This window comes from Periplaneta americana, chromosome 8 (genome assembly GCF_040183065.1).
Source record: "Periplaneta americana isolate PAMFEO1 chromosome 8, P.americana_PAMFEO1_priV1, whole genome shotgun sequence".
Taxonomy (NCBI): domain Eukaryota; kingdom Metazoa; phylum Arthropoda; class Insecta; order Blattodea; family Blattidae; genus Periplaneta; species Periplaneta americana.
In genome coordinates, this window is record NC_091124.1 from 175,533,420 (window position 1) to 175,557,252 (window position 23,833).

At 37.4% G+C, this 23,833-nt stretch overlaps 1 protein-coding gene across 1 annotated transcript in view; it reads left to right on the forward strand.

The window, feature by feature from the left end:
- Nucleotides 1-16,218: 16,218 nt before the first annotated feature.
- Nucleotides 16,219-23,833, forward strand: part of Pde9 (phosphodiesterase 9) — a 479,057-nt gene continuing 471,442 nt past the window's right edge. The window contains exon 1 of the mRNA XM_069834095.1: nucleotides 16,219-16,367. The gene's annotated coding sequence lies outside the window, so the exon portion shown is untranslated. The remainder of the gene's footprint in view (nucleotides 16,368-23,833) is intronic.

The following is a 23,833-nucleotide window of genomic DNA, read 5'->3' on the forward strand; positions in this document are numbered from 1 at the left end:
ATAAATGAAGTTGTTACATACCACTAGAAAGGAAATAAAACAACCTTTCAGAAGATATATAGGTTGTCTTACTTTCCAAACACCTGTCACATTAAAACATGATATAACTTAATCCGGAGAAAAAAATAACCGAGTTGCTATTAATTGTTCCGGAACTGTACACTGGTGGCCATAATTCTGGAAACTTTTTGTTTCTCTACTGAATTATAACATTTGTATTAATTCACACATTTATACAATAGAAAATGTTATTCGTGACTGGCCCGTTACCGATGGGGTTATAATAAAGGTATTATATTAAATCCTGACTATTTTAACAATAAATTATCATTACTAAGTGGGAAATTATGTTCTTGTCGTTTAAGATCTAAATATTAATTTCAGATTTCATTATAATTTCCCATTATTTACTGTTATAAAAACTGGTCCATTGTTGAGTTTAAGATTATTGTTGATCAGTAGAAGTATTGTTGAGCATTGGTAGCATAAAATATGGACATTATTAATTTGTTTCTATGATTAGTCTGACTTAAGATTTCGTTAGGTGAACACCTGATTGCTTTACAACAAACTTTATTGATCATTTTATCACAATGGCTCCACGAAAGGACTGAACACCTTCTAGGGCAGCCATACTTCGAGAAGAAGGCTACACAAGGAAATTGCAAGAAAACTTGGTAATGGTGCTACATTGCCTGGCGTCCAGAAGATATGTGAGAGGTACAAATCCATAGAATCTTGTAAAACAACACTTAGGACTGGTAGAAAACCTAAAGTAAGTCCAAGAAAAGTGAAGCAGATTTGTCGATTAGCATTGAAAGATCGAAGGGAAACTTATAATGAAAATCTGAAATTAATATTTAGATCTTTAACGACAAGAACATAATTTCCTACATAGTAATGATTATTTATTGTTAAAATATTCAGGATTTAATATAATACCTTTGTTATAACCCCATAATTAACGAATCAGTCAAGAGAAACATTTTCAATTGTATAAATTTGTGAATCAATGCAGATGTTATAATAATTCAGTACAAAAACAAAAAGTTTCCAGAATTATGGCCACCAGTGTAGGTGTTTGGTCAGGCGACAATGATTAATCAGTATTTTTATAATCACGTTGAAACCCTTATGTTTAGGAATAGAAGGGAACTACAGAACTGAGCAGTCTCATATTTTCAATTGGGGAGGTTGAAGCATGAGCTTTTTCGTTAGATACCTGTGGTAAAAATGTCACACATAATTATAGATGCATTCAGCACTTTGTTTCCACTTTGCGAAAAATGCTGACTAAGTTCTCTGAGAGAAACTCACGTGAAGAATTTCTGACCCTGTGCGAGATAACTCCTCTCTTCGGCGGTCAGTGACGTACGCGTGACGATAGGATAGTATAAGTCCCAGCATCTTTGCGACTCGCATCGGAGCCCAATGGGATGGAGTTGGAACTCGCCTCGAGATCGATTCGTTATTATTGGCAAGGAGCAGAACCGAGACTCGAACCGGGCGTGCGCCAGATCTGCCAATGGCGGGCGGCGTCCATCAGCGCGTCATGCTGCCAGCGTAACGCTCCTCCCCCTAGAGCTCCAAAATATCCTGTGCAGTTGATGAATGGTCGTGGATCTATTTAGGATTGTTGTGGCGATTGTTTTCGCAGGAACCGGAAGTGTGACCGAGTGCTATCATGGTGGCTATTGTCGTTACATGCAAAAGTGAGATTTGTTGTGTTTTCCGGCTCTGTAACAGCGGGAAGTTTTTTTTCTCATTAGACGGTTGTTCATGTAACGGCGGGAACTGCGAATTTTGTGACGATTGTTGCATGAGCTTAGAATATAGGCCTACTAGCATCTATGAACGTGGCAACTGGTTGGTACCATGGGGTTGGAAATATAATATTCTATGAGCTAGTTTATAACTAAGAGAGTTGTAATGATAATTGTCCCTAATCATCTGTATTTTATTACTTCTTTAAATAGTAATATTTTATATCGAATATGTATTTTATATTGATACTAGTGGCTTGTGCAGCAAATGCTGCAAACTAAGTTCATTAGACGTTCAAATAAACATTTTTCAGATTTATTTTCAATGAAGAATACCAGACATTCTGAAAGTTATTTGCTTCCATAATAATGAAAGATTCTCTCGAGCCAATATTCAAGAGAACCACGCATATAAATATCTACACCACACCGCCATGAAATATATGACAAAGACCCAACCCACTTGATTAATAACTATGAAAATATTTGATTTTTAATAATATATTATTATCTTACGAAAGTTTTATAGCTTTCAGTAACATATACTATATATATACAGGGACATCATTTTATTTTTACTTGCATTTTTATTGTACCTGCATTTCTGAATGTACTTCACTCTCACCCCTTCACTAATGTCCTTGCTCCCGTCAGACACACAGACTTACTGCAGCTGTTGTATTCGAAATCTTCAAGCAGTGAAGTAAACACTGCAGTGTATAGTGTGTTTCATAAATATGATTGCGTTTTCTATAGAAGAAAGAACCTATATTAATAATATCGTACTAAAAATTATATTCAAGAAACGATCAATTCAATTTCAGAGAATATGTTTCATAATGTTTTTAATAATATGCGTTCTGAATTGAAGCCTGCATTGTAATGAACGGCAACCATTTCCAGCAACTTGTTTAAAAATTCAGATTAGCTTTTTTTGAATTGAGATGGCTAGAAGCAAAGGAATGCTAGTGACATTTGTAATAACATGAGTTAAGTGCATCCAGTGTAAGCTAAAGTATCTAAAATTTTAGTGGCAAAGGGATATTTTAATCGCATCACACGTTAAAATTTAAATAAAAAATTTCACCGATTTTACGAAAGCTTAAATATTTAAACCCCATTTTCTCAAAAGTAACTTAAGTGCACTTACAGCCCTTTACTTATGACCCCCTTAATTTAAATGCACTCTCTATATTGTATGATAACATCAATAATTAATATGCTAAATAAAGTAGACATTACATAACGAACATAGCCGCCTGAAAAGTTGAGTTTTTGAAAAAAATGTTACTACTCTACTGTATTTTGATAAATTCCGTAAAAGTGATGATCAAATTGAAAATCGTAATATCGTATTTCCTTACAACATAAATGGATGCACTACTTTTCTCTCCTCCTATACCTAGTAAAATGATTTGTTTACATATTGCACTAGTAACATCAAACTCCTGTAATGGAAGGGGGCAACAGTGTTTCCGAGTATAGCCAGGTTAATGTTAAAAATGTTGGTAAAAATAAAGTGATGTCCCTGTAGTATATAGCCGCCACTCAGTATAATATATAAATCAAAATCTAATTTAAGTTATTCTCTACATCTACTTATATAACCCAAAACGTTTCACTTTCATATCATCAATATACCATTAATATGTATAATTAATGAAAAATAGTCACATCATGGCATTAACTACAATAATATTTCATTTCTAATGGTAATAATGTCATCAAACCGCCTCAAGTTTTGTAGTTTTTAATATCCAATACACAGCTGTACCCAGAAAATTACAAGTAAAACTTAACTTACTAAAAAAATAATTTACCAATTTAATTTGAGCTCTAAATATGTCAGCATTCTTGCAGATCATGGCCTTCGTGTCATATTATTTACTGTAGTGTCTGTTTTGTTTTATTTTGAAATGCAATTAGCTAGTTCTCAAGACTGACGACAGATGGATTTTGGGAAATAGGAAAATTATGTTGGAAAATTGACATTTCACTGAAAACTACTATTTTTTCTGAAAAACTTTGAGTTCCAAGCTTCAAAATGAGGGGTCATTTATTAAAATCCGTTCAGCCGTTTTCCCGTAATTTCCATTACCAGTTCAAAAATATATATATAGATTGTTTATATAAGAAGGACTAGTGTGCTGGTGCCCTCTAATAAAACTTACGGAACGCTGTGATGTCAGCTGCTGTAGCAAGGCATAGTGTTTTGACTTCCTTCTGTAACAGAAAGAAATGCAAATTGTGTTGCGTCTGTAGCAAACAGAATGAAGAATTGTTGTTTATTTCCGTCGCAGCTAGAATTGTGAAATGCTGTGGCACTTCACACTGCGATGCTACGAAATTGTCTGTGCAACAAAAAGGGAGATTATTGTGACGTTAGTATCTTTGCAGGAGAGGATCGCTGTGGAATTTATCATAGCAGTAGGAAGAAAAGGGGTCATTGTAGCGTCTGCCTCTATAAGAGAAATGGAGAATTATTGCGACTATCTTTCTGATATAAAGGGGAGGATTATTGTTTACAAGTGAAGGAGTAAGATTTGTTACGGCACTTGCCTCTGCGAGAGAAAAATTATTGTAGTTATAGTCCCGTCACTCTTATTTCCGGCAGCCAATCACGTTGCAGGTCGGCTACATTTAAACGTGTGCGTCTTGTGATTCGCTGCTAATGACGTTATGCATATCATAAGGCTCGATAAATACTTAATATAATCGCCCGCCATTTTGGCTCTTTCGTTGGCTTTCGCAGGAAGCACACGAAGACGTTATTTGCCGCTCAATTATTTGCTCAATTACAGTGCGTTTGATTTATTATCATAGGAGCTACGACACGATAATGTTTAACGGTGCAGCAAATAGATTCCTCGTCTGGTAGTTCGGCAACGAAAGAACAAAAATGGCGAACGATACTACTTACCTAGATTTTATAGAGCCTTCACTTCTTAAGGCGTAAGCAAAGAGGAGGAGTCACGCCGGAAATAAAAGCGACGCGACTATAGTTTGAGTCTGTACAGCAAACAGACGAGATAATTATTGCAACGCCTTCATTACAGAACACAGGAAGAGGCCTGTTACCACGGTAGCAATGTTTATTTTATGGTGCTTGTTCCATGACAGCAGAAATTGTGGATTGTTGTGTCGTTTGTTTTCAGAACAGTGGGGAATGTCGATTGTTGTCATGCTTTGCAATAATAGCGGAAACTTAGGTTTTGTGGCGTTTGTTGTTATGACTGTGTCTAGATTGATTGTTGCATCGCTTTTCCATGTTTGTGGGGAGTATGGACTGCTGAGATTCAGTTTCTACGACAGCAGGAATTATGACTTGTTTCCATTTCGTGAGAAGTGTGGATCTTTCCAAATATCTCCTTGGTTGTGGAAAGTGTGGATTATTGCGGCGGTTTCTCTATGAGAAGTATGGATTGTTGAGACTCAGTTTCTACGATAACAGGAATTATGGCTTGTCCCATTATCATGAGAAGTGTGGATCTTTCCAAATATCTCCTTGGTTGTGGGAAGTGTGGATTATTGCGACGCTTTCTCTATGGGAAGTATGGACTGTTGAGACTCAGTTTCTACGACAACAGGAATTATGACTTGTTTCCATTATCGTGAGAAGTGTGGATCTTTCCAAATATCTCCTTGGTTGTGGAAAGTGTAGATTATTGCGGCGGTTTCTCTATGGGAAGTATCGATTGTTGAGACTCAGTTTCTACGACAACAGGAATTATGACTTGTTTCCATTATCGTGAGAAGTGTGGATCTTTCCAAATATCTCCTTGGTTGTGGAAAGTGTAGATTATTGCGGCGGTTTCTCTATGGGAAGTATGGACTGTTGAGACTCAGTTTCTACGACAACAGGAATTATGACTTAGAATAACTCTTCTCGGGTTCTCAGCCAGGTGAGTTGGAGATTAGCTTCCAAGCTTTCGACGGCTAGCTCTGCCATCTTCTTCAGGGACGTCCACTTCGTCCCTGAAGAAGATGGCAGAGCTAGCCGTCGAAAGCTTGGAAGCTAATCTCCAACTCACCTGGCTGAGAACCCGAGAAGAGTTATTCTACATCAAACGCCGGGAAAGCCTCAAGTCGGAATTATGACTTGTTTCCGTTATCGTGAGAAGTGTGGATCTTTCCAAATATCTCCTTGGTTGTGGGAAGTGTGGATTATTGCGACGCTTTCTCTATGGGAAGTATGGACTGTTGAGACTCAGTTTCTACGACAACAGGAATTATGGCTTGTTTCCATTCTCGTGAGAAGTGTGGATCTTTCCAAATATCTCCTTGGTTGTGGAAAGTGTGGATTATTGCGACGCTTTCTCTATGGGAAGTATCGTTTGTTGAGACTCAGTTTCTACGACAACAGGAATTATGACTTGTTTCCATTATCGTGAGAAGTGTGGATCTTTCCAAATATCTCCTTGGTTGTGGAAAGTGTAGATTATTGCGGCGGTTTCTCTATGGGAAGTATCGATTGTTGAGACTCAGTTTCTACGATAACAGGAATTATGGCTTGTTCCCATTATCGTGAGAAGTGTGGATCTTTCCAAATATCTCCTTGGTTGTGGGAAGTGTGGATTATTGCGACGCTTTCTCTATGGGAAGTATGGACTGTTGAGACTCAGTTTCTACGACAACAGGAATTATGGCTTGTTTCCATTCTCGTGAGAAGTGTGGATCTTTCCAAATATCTCCTTGGTTGTGGAAAGTGTGGATTATTGCGACGCTTTCTCTATGGGAAGTATCGATTGTTGAGACTCAGTTTCTACGACAACAGGAATTATGACTTGTTTCCATTATCGTGAGAAGTGTGGATCTTTCCAAATATCTCCTTGGTTGTGGAAAGTGTAGATTATTGCGGCGGTTTCTCTATGGGAAGTATGGACTGTTGAGACTCAGTTTCTACGACAACAGGAATTATGGCTTGTTTCCATTATCGTGAGAAGTGTGGATCTTTCCAAATATCTCCTTGGTTGTGGAAAGTGTGGATTATTGCGGCGGTTTCTCTATGGGAAGTATGGACTGTTGAGACTCAATTTCTACGATAACAGGAATTATGGCTTGTTCCCATTATCGTGAGAAGTGTGGATCTTTCCAAATATCTCCTTGGTTGTGGAAAGTGTGGATTATTGCGACGCTTTCTCTATGGGAAGTATCGATTGTTGAGACTCAGTTTCTACGACAACAGGAATTATGACTTAGAATAACTCTTCTCGGGTTCTCAGCCAGGTGAGTTGGAGATTAGCTTCCAAGCTTTCGACGGCTAGCTCTGCCATCTTCTTCAGGGACGTCCACTTCGTCCCTGAAGAAGATGGCAGAGCTAGCCGTCGAAAGCTTGGAAGCTAATCTCCAACTCACCTGGCTGAGAACCCGAGAAGAGTTATTCTACATCAAACGCCGGGAAAGCCTCAAGTCGGAATTATGACTTGTTTCCATTATCGTGAGAAGTGTGGATCTTTCCAAATATCTCCTTGGTTGTGGAAAGTGTAGATTATTGCGGCGGTTTCTCTATGGGAAGTATGGACTGTTGAGACTCAGTTTCTACGACAACAGGAATTAAGACTTGTTTCCATTATCGTGAGAAGTGTGGATCTTTCCAAATATCTCCTTGGTTGTGGGAAGTGTGGATTATTGCGACGCTTTCTCTATGGGAAGTATGGACTGTTGAGACTCAGTTTCTACGACAACAGGAATTAAGACTTGTTTCCATTATCGTGAGAAGTGTGGATCTTTCCAAATATCTCCTTGGTTGTGGGAAGTGTGGATTATTGCGACGCTTTCTCTATGGGAAGTATGGACTGTTGAGACTCAGTTTCTACGACAACAGGAATTAAGACTTGTTTCCATTATCGTGAGAAGTGTGGATCTTTCCAAATATCTCCTTGGTTGTGGGAAGTGTGGATTATTGCGACGCTTTCTCTATGGGAAGTATGGACTGTTGAGACTCAGTTTCTACGACAACAGGAATTAAGACTTGTTTCCATTATCGTGAGAAGTGTGGATCTTTCCAAATATCTCCTTGGTTGTGGGAAGTGTGGATTATTGCGACGCTTTCTCTATGGGAAGTATGGACTGTTGAGACTCAGTTTCTACGACAACAGGAATTAAGACTTGTTTCCATTATCGTGACAAGTGTAGATCTTTCCAAATATCTCCTTGTTTGTGGAAAGTGTGGATTATTGTGGCGCTTTCTCTATGGGAAGTATGGATTGTTGAGGCCCAGCTTCTGTAATAGTAGGAAATGTGGATTGGTGTGACTCTGTGAGAAGTGAGAAGTGTGGATAATTGTAGATTCGTCTCCGTTGTGGAAAGTGTGGATAGTTGCGCTTTTTCATGACAAGGGGAGCGTTTCATGATGGGTCATTGTGGCTTTTATTTCCACGAATGTAAGAAATGTAATTTGGTGTGACTCTGCGTTTTGTCCCGTGAGTATGAAAAGTATGAATAAATTGTTGCTGTTCTCTTTCCATAACAGCGGAAACACTGAGCTGTTATTTCTATTATTGCAAGATAAATGTAGATTATTATGCATTTATCTCTACAGATGTGGAAAGTGTTATTGTTGTGGCGATTCTTCCATGATAACTGGAGTTATGGATTTTCTTGGTGCTTGTTTTCACGACTATAAAAATTGAAGACTATTTTGGATTGTGTTCATGATTGTTATGGAAATGGATATTGTTGCAGGTCTTTTCCTACGAAAGAAATATTTGTGGTATATGGCACTTGTTTTCATGATAGTGAAAATTGAGGAATATTGTGACGTGGATTGTGGCAATTGTAAATTTTTAAGGTGATGCCTTCATGTTTAGGGTGGGATAGTTGGCGCTTATTTTGTTGAAAGCGTGAAGTATGAATTGTTTTGATATTTTGTTTGCAAGATAATATTAAGTTTATTTTTTTACTTCAGTCAATTGTCCGAAGACAGGTCTGGACGTCACAAGTGACACCAACAAGGTATCACTCATGAGGCAACTAGGCCAGAAAATAATGGGTAGGGTGGTCAGTTCCTTTCCTTCTATAATGTTAAGTGTAGATTTTTATTGTGCTGTTTTCGTGACAGCGGAAAATGTGGATTGTCATGGCGTTTCTTTCGTTAACAGCGGGGAATATGGATTGCTATGTGTTATGGCATTTGTCTCGATGAAACTGTACATAATGTACAGCGGGAAATATGGATTACTATGTGTTATGGCATTTGTCTCGATAAAACTGTACATAATGTACAGCGGGGAATATGGATTGCTATGTGTTATGGCATTTGTCTCGATGAAATGTACATAATAATAATAATAATAATAATAATAATAATAATAATAATAATAATAATAATAATAATAATAATAATAATAATAATAATAATTTACTTTAGCTCGCAGAGTTATGGCCGTAAGGCCTTCTTTTCCACTCAACCAGCAAAAAGTATGCATACATATGTATGAACTTACAGAAGAATTCAACAATTTGATTGAGATAAGAGCTACATGTAGGCCTATATAATAGTTATTTACGAATTAAACAACAAAATACTATGAGCTATTAATTAAACACTGAAATACAAACTATGTAGCAGAATTAAGCTAAAATACATAGAATGTTAATATATTTCAAATAATATTAGATAATAGAAAGAGATTATTATGAGACAATTTTGAAAATACATCACTATCAGGATGTATGTCTAAAGGAAGGAGTAAAAATGTAGTCAGTGATAGTTTAAGTCAGTATGATTGGAGTGAAATGCTAAGAAGGTTATCTTTTAAGCTGTTTTAAAAGTGTTATTGTCTTGCAGCCCCTAATACTTTGTGACAGGGAATTCCATTGTCGCGAGGTGGATACTGTAAAAGATGATGAATAACGAGATGTTCTATGAAGAGGTATACTTAACGCGCCACAGATAAATGATCTGATATTAACGTCGTGGTTATAGTATAGATAAGAGAAACGAGACGAAAGGTAATTTGGTGTTTAAGTGTGCAGAATTCGAAAGAGTAAAGACAAAGAGTGTAAAGTTCTACGTTCTTTAAGTCGGAGCCACGAAAGACTTGCGAAGGACGGTGATATGTGATCATATCGTCGGATGTTGCACACGTATTTGACGCACATATTCTGAACTCGCTGTAACTTGACTGACAGTTCAGAACTTAGGTCACTTAACAAAACGTCACAATAATCGAAGTGCGGCATTACTAGGGTTTGTACTAGGGTAAGTTTTAGTTGCTGGGGCAAGAAGTTTCTTACGCGACTCAAACAGTGAATGGAGGAACAGATTTTTTTGATCGTTTCTTTAACTTGAAAATTCCAATTCCATAATGTACAGCGGGAAATATGGATTGCTATGTGTTATGGCATTTGTCTCGATGAAACTGTACATAACGTACAGCGGGAAATATGGATTGCTATGTGTTACGGCATTTGTTTCGATGAAACGATACATAATGTTAGTTTCTTTCCACGGTATAGGAAAATATCGATTGTTCTAGCCTAGCGTTTATTCCCATGACACTAGGAAGTTATGGCGCGTGTTTCAATGACATAGGAAAGTGTGTAATGTTATAGAGGAAGTTTCCATGACGGCTGGAAATGTGGATTGCTGTGTCGCTTGCCACCGTGGCGTGGTAGTATGAAGTGCGAGCGATAGAGATGGGTAAAAAAAGCTGGAACAGTTTTTTTTTTAACTGTTACAAAATTGAAACTGTTTCGTGATATAACCTGTTCCAACTGTTCCAAAGGGTGTTACACTGGTCCGGTGATAACTTCAACGTTCCACATGGTTCCAACAGACAAACAGTTTAATTTATAAACAATTTTCCTCTTCTTTGCTGTCTGCAAAGGCCACGTGTAGTGCTATCATTGACCTCCAATCGAATGTAGATATTATATCCATGTTCCACACGGCCTTCGTGCAACAGTAGTTTATGTAGGATCGCGAAATTTAATTGTACGAATCAAATTCCCTAATAAATCTGATATTAATTATTAGCTGTACATAGATGGAGACTATGTTGATGGTGCCTTAACATAGTGTTAATTATTAATATACCGCGAAAAATATCATTGGCTAATCTCATCGTTGTTAAACTCTCCTAGGGTTATATGCATAATTTTTACTAAAATCGATTCATTTTGAATTGCAGTTATTTACTGTACCCTTAACAGTAACCTACGAAAAATGACTTTCGTTGTCATAATACACTGAACAGCTGATTTAAAGACGATTCAAGGACTTTGAAACATGTTCCGAAAGAGATGAGAAGTTGAAACAGTTGGAACAGTTGGCACTGATGTTGTACATATATACTTATGAAACTGTTTCTTTGAAACTGTTATTTTGGAACAGCTTCGGTCATGAAACAGTTACAGTCGAAACTGTTCCTTAAAGCTACGGTTTGGCTACGGCGATCTTCGCCGACGATCATCGCTGGCGATCTTCGCTGGGATTCTGTTCCGTTGATTTGAATGTGCCTGGTTTCTTTACGGCGATGAACGTCAACGAACGTCGCTGGGCTCGACGAACATCGTCGGCGTTTACCTTGGAGGCAAAAACCTGGCGATTGTAAAATTACAGTAGGTCATGAATTAAATCATTTAATAACATGTGATTTATACATCATACGTACCATAATGGCGGTAAAACAGAAATCTTTCTGCAATTTCTCCACTAATGAAGACGAGATATTAATTGATTAAACACAAATCCCTGTACGACATGAGCCAAAAAGAAGAACCAACGTAAACAATAACAAATCTATACTTTGTAACAACCAGAACTGTTAATACAATTGAGTAAAGTGATTCATAATTGAAGGACACACACGATGCGGCAGATTTAGCTACTGAAGTAAAAGTTTCAGTGTGAAATAGTAAGTGAATTCCGAACAAAGAAGAGAAGTGCAACAACCTCCTCACATTATTATTTTTTTATTTGTAACATTATTTCCTAAATAAATGCTCCTAAATGAAAAAATAACATTGTAAAAAGTAAAACTGAAGTGTTTATATCATTGGTTTTTACCTTAAAGTTATGCTTATCTTTCAGCTTGGCTTATTAGTTTGTGAATAAATGTTGTGGGTAATTTTACAATATCATTTTCAATTGAACTTAAAACAAAATGAAATTGTTCGAGAGAAAGTCTGAAATATTCCTTAAAATTGGTGGGTTCATTTTCAAGATGTCTTAATATCAGTGAATTAAATGACCCCTCTGTATATCTATTTCTAAACATGACATTAACTACTTTAAAGATCCGTACTTGTTTTTCAAGGCAAAACTTATATTATAACGTTATCATATTGTCATCCACTTATCAGCTGATCAGACACGGTCAACTAAATAAAACAATTTACTATCCACCTACGAAGTTCGCAGGTAAAGAAACCACTCTCTGACGATGACCGCTGGAGATTAAAAAGAACTGTTTATCCCATCTCTAGCGAGTGATGCCTTAGGGCTATACTACACGAACGTTAAAAACGTTGCGTTGACAACGTTCTTTTATAGAAACTTGGTTTTTGGTAATATGATCGCTTCTACATACTAGGTTCAAAAAGTTCCCGGAATTTGCTAGTATCATAGAAACAACGTACCTTAAACACTATTCTACAGCATTCCCTTCAAAATAGTTGCCTTCCGGAACAACACACTTTTGCCAACGCGTGTGGAGTTCCTGGAAGCAGGCCTGGAAGCCATTTTGTGAAACCCGTCTTAATGCTCTCGTCGCGTTTGCGATAACCTCTTCAGCATTGAATCTCCGTCCTTTCAGATGACTTTTCAGACGGGGAAACAGAAAGTAATCAGGGGGTGAGAGATCAGGAGAGTATGATGGGTGATCCAAAGCAGTTATGTTGTGCCTGGCAAGAAAATTCTTTACAATAATTGGGCGATGAGCAGGTGCATTGTCATGCATAAGGAATCAGTTGTTTTCTACCCACTTTTCTGGACGTTTCCTTCTCACTGCGTCCCGGAGGCGACGGAGGATTTCTACGTACAATTCTTTCGTTACAGTACGACTTCTGGAATGAACTCATGGTGGATGAGACCCTGAGAGTCGAAGAAAACTTCCAACATAACTTTGCCTTTGGAAGTGTCCCTAGGAAATTTTTGCTCCCGAGGAGATGTTTTCGATTTCCACTCAGATGACTGTCGTTTAGGGACTGGGTCGTACAAGTGGCACCAAGTTTCATCACGAGCAATAATTTTGTTTAAGAAATCACCATCTTCATCAGCCATACTGATCATGTCCCCAGCAAGAGTCATTCTTGTTTCTTTCTGTTCTGTCGACAACATTTTCGGAACTAACTTCTGAGACACGTAATGCATGTTGAGGTGCTTGTGAAGAACATTGTGTACACTTCCGACTGATATTCCGACCTCTGCTGCTATCTCTTTTATGGTTTTACGACGGTCGTCCCTCACAACATTACGCACACACTGAGCGATTGCTTCATTTGTTGCAGTTGTTGGTCGGCCGCTGTGTACGTATCGCGGCCACCAGAAAAGCGTTTATGCCAAGCATACACTTGAGTTTTTTTCATTGCTGCTTCGCCATATGCTTCTTCCAACAATCTTAATATCTCTGCAGGAGTTTTGTCTAACAAAACACAGAACTTGATGTTTGTACTTTGCTCTGTGGACATAATTACAAAATGCGACGAACAAGCAAAACACTATGATAAACAATTGCCTACAACTCAAAACCAACAATCGCCATTATCAACAAACTTTAAGGAAATGACATCATGAATGTTACCAACAAAACAAATGTATAATATCCCTTGTTATATATTAATACGAAAAATGGTAGTAAAATTCCGGGAACTTTTTGAACCCAGTAGTATAATTGCATGACTATACTACACAAGCGTTAAAAGTGCTGTGTTTGGTTGCGTTGCTTCGACGTTGAGAAGTTTCAACGCATAGGTCTGCGTTGGCAACGCCATCTTTTGCAAACGTATTCATACTACATGTGCGTCACCAACGCAACGTCAACAACAGACTGGATATTGTCAAGCAAATGCAGTTTTTACTACCTACTCTTGGTGAAAATGAAACCATTTCGAATATACCTCCACCTAAGCAAGAAGACATACCGGATGGTATTATTTCTCAGGCTACTTCGGGTCATGAAAGTAATGTAAACGATACCCAAACAAAATCGGGACCATCTCTTCGCTCGACAGGGACAGGAAGAAAAGAAAAATCTGAAAATATTCTAGTAATTACAACAAGGGATACTACAAATATATTATCAGAGAGAGTGGCCATACAAATACAAGACAGAGAGAATGACAAGGATGGAAACAAAGCTTTCCTATTATCATTTGTCAAAATCATGGACTTTTATCTCCAGAGCTTGCAATTGAAGCCCGTTTCAAAGTTCTGAAGTGTTCAGAAACCTGCTTATCGAGCAACGGGCAACATCAAGAATGTCCCAATTGTCAGATATGTTGCCGTTGAGTGTTATTGCCGATGGTTCAAATTATTCTGAGTTCATTGTTAATTTCAGTCAGTAGGCCTACTGATTTCTGCAACTTGTAATGTTCTTAATTTTAAACATATTATGCATAAAATAAAAATATAATCATTTTCTGCAGCTTGTAATGTTCTTAATTTTCAACATATTATGCATAAAATAAAAATATAATCATTACAAATTAAGGCAAATTTTATTACTTACCTTAATGTTACAACCAGCTTTTCGACAGGGTGAATTGATTTCCTCATTACAGTATTAGTTATCCTAATTTTATGAGAAATTAAATTCAAAAGATCATCAAAACTTTTTATTGACATTTTGTAATAGAGAAAAAAAAAAACTTGTCGGGGTAATGTCGGTGATTTTCAAATGCAGTACAGTATAAAACTTTCCTGTCGAAAGTCTCTTAGGGTGCTATTCATAGACATTTCGCAGCACGTGCTAAGGTAGCCCCGGCTATCCACTGGTTACTAGTACAGAATTCAAATCATATCCTATCGCTAACACTGGTTTATGAATACGAAAAACGCTGATCATCTACCGGAAGCCCGCGCTAAAAATGTCTATGAATACGGCCCTTAATGTTTGCGGGATGAATTCGCCATCTCCTTTTCCTCTTTTTTTTTGAGACAGACTTATGGCGAAGTGCATCAACACTGATTAAAAACGCAGTAATCATAGATTACGAAACGACGGTTAAACAGTAGCCGTGGTTAAAATGTAATGTATGTGCACCATTCATAATCACCGATTACTAAAACATGTCTAGCTGACACCTCATTTAACCAGAGTAATGTCTATGATGGTACATTGTTTCTACAAAATGACTAAAGGAAAGCATCCATACCGCTGCAAAGATAATAGTCAACGTCTAAAAACGACTCCGCTCACTATGTTCTACATCGAAATGAACGTATCCTACATTTTCGCGTTTCATTTGTTTGCCTTTGGGCGCTGTTATATTTGTGAGTTCCATTTCTTTGTTTTTCTGTACTGTTAGGTTAAAATCGTACAAAATGGAAAATTGAATCCAAAAATGATTATATCCCAATGTTATGTTGAAGTATCGATAGACTAGATTTAAATTTATTATATAAAAGAGATGGAATATCCATAAAGGAAAAGGATGCAGAAGATTGGTAGGAATATGTGTACGATCTTGGACACCATTTACACCAGGGAATTGTGCATTATCCTAAGATCCATCCATAACCTCTCTTTGTTCAGCCAGTGACATAGAGAAAGAGATACCGGTATTAGAGTATTCCCTCTTAAAATACAGAAAATAACAGTTACATAGAATCGTAATATAAGCAGCCGATCCGTAGGAGAAATATGATTGTTCTTGTGTTATTTCAAGTAATCCATTTGTAGATTTTGATAAACGAAATCCCTCCTGAAATTTTCTGTCACCTAATTCCTCGTAAGAATTCTCTCTTTCCACTAAAGAACCTTCACGCTCACGCTCTATCCAAGTAATTCAAGTACTGCACAATAATAATCGTCTTCAAAATAATCACCTGTGGTTCTGGCCGCCATTTTGCTTTACTTGCCCTACTAATCGCTGGTTATCTCCTTTAACCGCTCATATTTGGCCGGTTAGAGATTACTGTGGTTAACCTCCTATTTAAGTCGTAACCGAAGTCGATCCATCGTAAAAATGCTTAATCAGGGATTAGGTGACAATTTTAACCGATGGTTACACTAACCGACGTTGATGCACGTGGGCATTAACGCATAGCAGAGCTACATATGCAACTTCTATACCATCCATTGCAGCTCTGAAACCAAACACAGCGTCCCTAACGCAACGTGTAGTTTATACATTTTTCACACGTTACCAACGCCTGTCAACGCAACATTTTTAACGTTCGTGTAGTATAGCCCTTAGTGTGGATTGTTGTGGCTCCTGTCTCCACGGCTGCGGGAGATGTTTGCGCGCCGGATAGTAGCGCTACTGATGGAGCTGCGCGCGGGACGGGGGGCAGGGCTGGGAGCGGAAGAGGCAAGAAGTTGCTGCGGAGCGCCGTCAGTGATTCGTGGACCCGCGTACAGGCAAGAGCGGCCGATCGATACCGCAACAGCTGACATATGTTCGGCGACGGCGGCGGCGGCGACACTTCTACCTCAGGTAAGCAACAAGTGGCTAGATCGATATATCTCGACCTGCAGAGCCTCGGCCTTACGGCTCCAAAATCTTTCTCCTCTTGTGGCGAGAAACTCTCGAGTGAGGACTATCGGTTGGGGGTACCCGCCCCCTTCCTCTTGTGGATGTGTCGTTGGTTAACAGATGCTCTTCTTACTGAATATTGCTGCCCGCCATTTTGTCACTTTTTCCTGACAATCCAGAGTCGTACCGCGAAGGGGAGGGGGGGGGATAGCCTGGGATTATTCTCAAACATTCGCATCGGCGCCATGTTTAAACCGTTGTAAATATCCCAGCCGATTTCGGCCCGGGATTAAGTGCACTCGACTTTGAACCGTCATCTTCCCATATGCTTTATTCGGATGCAAATACGTTGACGAGCACCTGATCGAGGTGAGATGGAGTTGCAGCGGACTGTGCGACCCAAATTTAATTCGATCGCTATTTGAATTATTCGTTCTTGAAATCGACGTTGTAGTGGACACCGCTTGTCATCGCATCGGCTGTTGTCATTGTTGAGACACGTGACTAAGAAGATGGCCAACGTCTTGTCCACCGCTGAGGAAACGCTTAGAAGCGGTTGCTACGACACGCGATCCCAATAATGGAATCGATAAATCGATTCTCTTAAAGGGCAAGATGTAGCGGACGTTAAGCTGGTGATGTTTTGTGCTTGTATAAATAGTCGCATCTGGAATCCGCGTCCCACGCAGTTTGCAGTAGTAAGCATTTCCAGATTTTATTTCGAAGACGAGCGCAGGGACGCACGGCGGGTTTGGATCTGATCAATGCATTCATATAAACTCGTGAGTGGGGCAGACGGACGGACACACCGCTGATCGATGCGGACCGTCCGAGCTGATGGGTTTTATTATTGCGCTTAATTAAACTACGCTCAAAATTAAATTAATCCGCTTTGTGGCCGTCTCCTTCGCGTGTTCCTTCCTTCGTCTCCCCAAAGACACTGACGTATAGACTGATAAGATAGCGTGGTGTCAACACTCCACAGGCAGCGGAGGCTGCTGGTCTAGTTTTCTGTTTATATATTTGTTTTTCTCTTTCCCTCTCGTTCTCGCTACCGCTTCCCTCCTCTCTGTTATTTCTTCCTTCATTGCCGTCTTTCTGCTTAGTTCTCATGATGCGTATACTGAAAAGTATTTTGATTATGTAAGACTCGATATTGACGGAAATAAATTTGTTTAACTTTCCATATATGGAAGATACAGGGACATCACTTTATTTTTACCAACATTTTTAACATTAACCTGGCTATACTCGGAAACACTGTTGCCCCCTTCCATTACAGAAGTTTCATGTTACTAGTGCAATATGTAAACAAATCATTTTACTAGGTATAGGAGGAGAGAAAAGTAGTGTATCCATTTATGTTGTAGGGAAATACGATATTACGATTTTCAGTTTGATCATCACTTTTACGGAATTTATCAAAATACAGTAGAGTAGTAACATTTTTTTTTTCAAAAACTCAACTTTTCAGGCGGCTATGTTCGTTATGTAATGTCTACTTGATTTAGCATATTAATTATTGGTGTTAACATACAATATAGAGAGTGCATTTAAATTGAGGGGTCATAAGTAAAGGGCTTTAAGTGCACTTAAGTTACTTTTGAGATAATAGGTTTAAATATTTAAGCTTTCGTAAAACCGGTGAAATTTTTATTTAAATTTTAATGTGTGATGCGATTGAAATATCCCTTTTCCACTAAAATTTTAGATACTTTTGCTTGCACTGGATGCACTTAACTCATGTTATTACAAATGTCACTACCATTCCTTTGCTTCTAGCCACCTCAATTCAAAAAAAGCTAATCTGAATTTTTAAACAAGTTGCTGAAAATGGTTGCCGTTCATTACAATGCAGGCTTCAATTCTTTACGCATATTATTAAAAACATTTTGAAGCATATTCTCTGAAATTGAATTGATCGTTTCTTGAATATAATTTTTTAGTACGATATTATTAATATAGGTTCTTTCTTCTATAGAAAACGCAATCATATTTCTGAAACACACTATACACTGCAGTGTTTACTTCACTGCTTGAAGACTTCGAATGCAACAGCGGCCGTAAGTTTGTGTGTCTGACGGGAGCAAGGACATTAGTGAAGGGGTGAGAGTGAAGTACATTCAGAAATGCAGGTACAATAAAAATGCAAGTAAAAATAAAATGATGTCCCTGTATAAATGTTTGTCCGTATATGTACTACTGTACACAGCGACTGGACAAACTTTTATTTTTATACATCTTATTTTTATTTCTTTTCTTGTTTCTGTCGTTGTCTTCTACCTTTCTATTCTTTTTCTTTCTTTCTTTCTCCTTTTGTGTCTTGTGGAAATCTTTCTTCATGCGCTTCTTTCGCTTTTTATTTATCTTTATTTTTCTTTCATTTTATTTTCCTTTTCTTCTAGCCATATTTTCCCTTTATCTTTTTACTCTATGATTGTTGAGTCTTTTCCATACAAAGTCAACGTCCCTTAATAATAAACAAATACACGGAAAATAAAATACCGGAGAAGATTGCAAAATTAAAAAATAGAAGGAAGGAAGCATTAAAGGGAAAGTACAGTTACTGAGGTGACTAATAAATTCAATTTTGGAAGGTACGATTTTTCTAGACTCACAGATAATAACATATTTGACTTAGAAATTATTTGGCTATCTTTTTTATTTCTAAATTTAATAGTTTTGAAGGTACGTCAAAAGAATATTATGAAATAAAATTAAGGAATGAAGGCTTACCTACGAGAGAGAGCTTGTATGAACTGTATAAATACTTTTGTAAGGAAAGAGGTATGGAATTAGAGATGATTTAGATACGCTAGCTGCACATTGCAGATTGAAGAGGGAAGTACATCTTAGGAAGGTAAACCAATACTGATGGTACCAATATTCTAGAATGAGTTGAGTCTTGCACAATAACTGAAAGCTAGTGCAAGATAAAACAAATTATGTAAATAGGTAAAATGTAGAGTCTTTTCCATACATGCCGCCTCTGCTTTCAATGTGGGTTTTATCAGCTACTCGAGCTGAACGCGTCTGCAAATAATTTGATTAAGTATCCTCTCGCGCCACCTGAATTCGAACATATCGGACGATCGGCCGCCAGAGGTTGTCCAAAGAGAGCAGTGTGTTCAGTTGTGCCAACAAAGGCTGCAGCACCGGTAGAAGGAGTGAGTATCGCACTGTGAGCTCTTTATTTTTTTGTTGACCAGTGAGAAACACGTTATTATTTCTCCTCAGTGTAGTGAACGATCTGTGTCCACATCAGTACGTAAGTCTGTGAGATTGGGAAAGAGTCCGTCTTTCGCTACAGCGGTTCAAGGACATTGTTGTAAACGAAATATGTCATTTTTACGTTCCTTACACAAATCTGACTTTAGAATTGTGTCAATTCAGAAAGTTGTAGGAGAATTATTACAAATAGGCCATATTTCACCAAGTACAAATATAGTACTACAAGCAATAGTTTTATTTCCAGATCTTATAAACTTTATAACTCTTTGCCATTGCATATAAGAAACACGTCATATTTTACTTTCAAAAGGATGGTGAGAAGGACATTGATGGCAAATCCACTCTACAGTGTCAATAATTTTAGCAATATTACGTTTTAGATACTATTTGTTTTAACCTCATGTAATTGACAAATCTGTACATTTTAACCTGATTTTATACTATTTCTATTAAAACTTTAACCTGTTTTTGTGATTATCTGGTGATTGTATATTTATTTTTTATTTTATTGCCATGTATTATATATATATATATATATATATATATATATATATATACTCTGACGTTGTCTATGACTGTAAATAGCTGAATGGCATTAAATTCATCTATCTATCTATCTATCTATCTATCTGTCTGTCTGTCTGTCTGTCTGTCTGTCTGTCTGTCTGTCTGTCTGTCTGTCTGTCTGTCCGTCCGTCCGTCCGTCCGTCCGTCCGTCCGTCCGTCCATCCATCCATCCATCCATCCATCCATCCATCCATCCATCCATCCATCCATCCATCTATCTATCTATCTATCTATCTATCTATCTATCTATCTATCTATCTATCTATCTATCTATCTGTCTGTCTGTCTGTCTGTCTGACTATGAGCGATAAATTACCATGAGTACGTAATGAAGCTTTTCTTACACGATATGAATTCATTTTCATTTAGTTTACGGGCTACCTCGGTGTAGCCCTATGTATTGGCCAAGTCTCGCAGCGTTAATGTTGTATGGAGGCTAAAGTCGTGGGTTCGAATCCCACCTGAGACACGAATATACGTTACTTGACATCTTGTTACATCGCGTCATGTGGTTGCTTGATCTGAGGTCAGAAAAGTCCACAGACTTGGGTTAATGGTAAAATCTCGGGTATGAAAATATTCGATACATAACTTAAGTTTAGTGATTCTTCCTGAGTCACTTCAAAACAAGAAAATTATACTTGTTTTTTGAAAGATGAGACATGACAGGAGCGTTGCGATCGGAAAAACAACTGAATGTCACATAGCGTGGTAGGTCTGTTGCTATGGTAACAACCGTTGAGTTGCGAAACTTATCGTTTCCACATGGCGAATGCTTATAGCTCTCTTGTGCACAAAATGTTAGCATTGGTACGTTTTGTGTTTGATTCTCTGTTGATTTTTGTATAGTTTTCTTACCTTTGCGTCAATTGTCAATTAATGTTTTAACGTCAGCCATCTTAACGTCAATAGGGATATCTTATGCGAAGTTTTACCGTTAGATGGCAGGATCATTCCATGAGGGAAAGGGCTATTTTATGCCATATGCTACAGTTGATTACGTTCTCTTGTTGGTTTTTTGTGCGTGTCAAAATTATATTTATAATTATTTTGTATAACCTAGTATAATTTAATATAATTCAGTATTTTCTTATCTCATAATTTAATTTAATTTACAATAAATAATAGCATAAACTTGTATAATACTTACCGATTTCTCTTTTAAGAGATGGATGAGGAAATCTGCAGTATGCAGAATATAGATACGAGTAAATCGAATGTTCATGAACCTAAATGAGAGCTTTGAGAACGAGGTGCATGAATAAAAAAAAAATAAATAAAATAAATAAATAAAGGAACTTTGTCGAAGGTGAATATTACCTCTTTAATCATTAGTATTGTAAGTACCGTACGCTAAAAACAGGATATGCAGCTACCAATGTGTTTTTTTATAGAGAAAGAACTATCGAGATTGAATTCCTCGTATTTTTTTCTCTAGTTGCAGAAAGATCAAATGCAATATTTGATAAGATGATATAATATGATCGCAGTAGCATCACGATTATTCCTGTGTTTTGAAGGTTAAGGACATGCAGTTTTGAATATGTGTAGGGTGATTTTGAAAATTTGAAGTAAAAAGATGGTTTTAATAATTAATCTACAGCACATTAAAAACATCACTCACGAAATGGATTTCACAATGGATCGTCCTGGATAATAAACATCCCAGTTAATGGAGAGTTTACTGCAGGCGTAAACTTCTGAGTCTCCTATATAATCTAAGCTAACATAGTTTGCTGTGGAGATTGCTATATTTTTATTAATTTTTCTTTTCCCTCTTCTAAAATTAAACTGTAGCCAGAAATTCCTTACTTGAAGTAGTTATTTTTGTTCAATAGCTGGCACTTTCGAGGCGCAATTTAATTAGTTAATTTTTTTAAGGTTTAAAGCATAAATTCAGAATATTTCGGGACCTGAATGAAGACAAAAGGCTTTCCCTGGTTTTTACATATAGGAACACAACAAAAATGTAGCATTTTGAGTTGTTTTTAAGAGTAATGTACTAATACGCTACGTAAATCCTCAATGTTTATATACCGGAAAACAAATGCCCACGCAAAGCGCATCCCTCAAAGTACACGCGCGCTATCTGTTGGTGCTAGTTCAGGATATCCCTATTGCTAGCTTCCATCAGCTGGCAGCATGGTAGTCCATATTGGCAACATAGCACTGTAGTTCCAAGCCGGCCGCTTAACTGTCATGTCCCATCTTAAAAAAAAAACAAGTATAAGAGAATTATTCACTTATTACACCCCAAGCGGGAGTGCCGCAGGGCTCCGTATTAGGACCACTACTTTTCTCTATCTACTATCAAAGAACTTACAGTATTGCCGATATCACCTCTATGCCGACGACCTACAACTTTACATACATTCCAGACCCAATACGATCAATGAATCGATTGACAAGTTAAATTGTGACCTAGCCACTGTCTCCACTTGGGCGGTCAATTTCGGACTCGCACTTAATCCAAGTAAGACTCAAGCTATAATTATTGGACATAAGCGTTTAGTTAACTCCCTTAATAACAGTAATCTTTCAGTTGTTACCCTTAACAACACGCTAATCCCTTATTCATCTGTCATAAAAAATCTTGGCTTCTTTTTTTATAATAATCTAAGTTGGAATTTTCAAGTTAAAGAAACGATAAAAAAATCTGTTCCTCCATTCACTGTTTGAGTCGCTTGAGAAACTTCTTGCCCCAGCAACTAAAACTTACCTAGTAATGCCGCACTTCGATTATTGTGACGTTTTGTTAAGTGATCTAAGTTCTGAACTGTCAGTCAAGGTACAGCGAGCTCAGAATATGTGCGTCAGATACGTGTGCAACATCCGACGATATGATCACATATCACCTCCCTTCGCAAATCTTTCGTGGCTCCGACTTAAAGAACGCAGAACTTTACACTCTTTGTCTTTACTCTTTCGAATTCTGCACACTTCAATACCAAATTACCTTTCGTCTCGTTTCTCTTATCTATACTCTAACCACGACGTAAATACCAGATCACTTATCTGTAGCACGCTAAGTATACCTCTTCATAGAACATCTTGTTATTCATCATCTTTTACAGTATCCACCCCGCGTCAATGGAATTCCTTGCCACAAAGTATTAGGGGCTGCAAGACAATAAACACCTTTAAAAACAGCTTAAAAGATAACCTTCTTAGCATTTCACTCCAATCATATTGATTTAAACTATCACTGACTACATTGTTACTTCATTCTTTAGACATCACCCTGATAGTGCTGTATTTTCAAAATTGTCTCATAATAATCTCTTTCTATTATCTAATATTATTTGAAATATATTAACATTATATGTATTTTAGCTTAATTCTGCTACACAGTTTATTTCAGTGTTTAATTAATAGTTCGTAGTATTTTGTTGTTTAATTCGTAAATAACTCTTGTATACATCAATGTGGTTTTAGGCGTAATAGATCGACTATTGATCAGATTTTTTGTATTCGACAGATAATGGAGAAAAAATGGGAGTATAAGGGTACTGTACATCAGTTATTCATAGACTTAAAAAAGGCATATGACTCGGTTAAGAGGGAAGTATTATATGATATTCTTATTGAATTTGGTATTCCCAAGAAACTAGTTCGATTAATTAAAATGT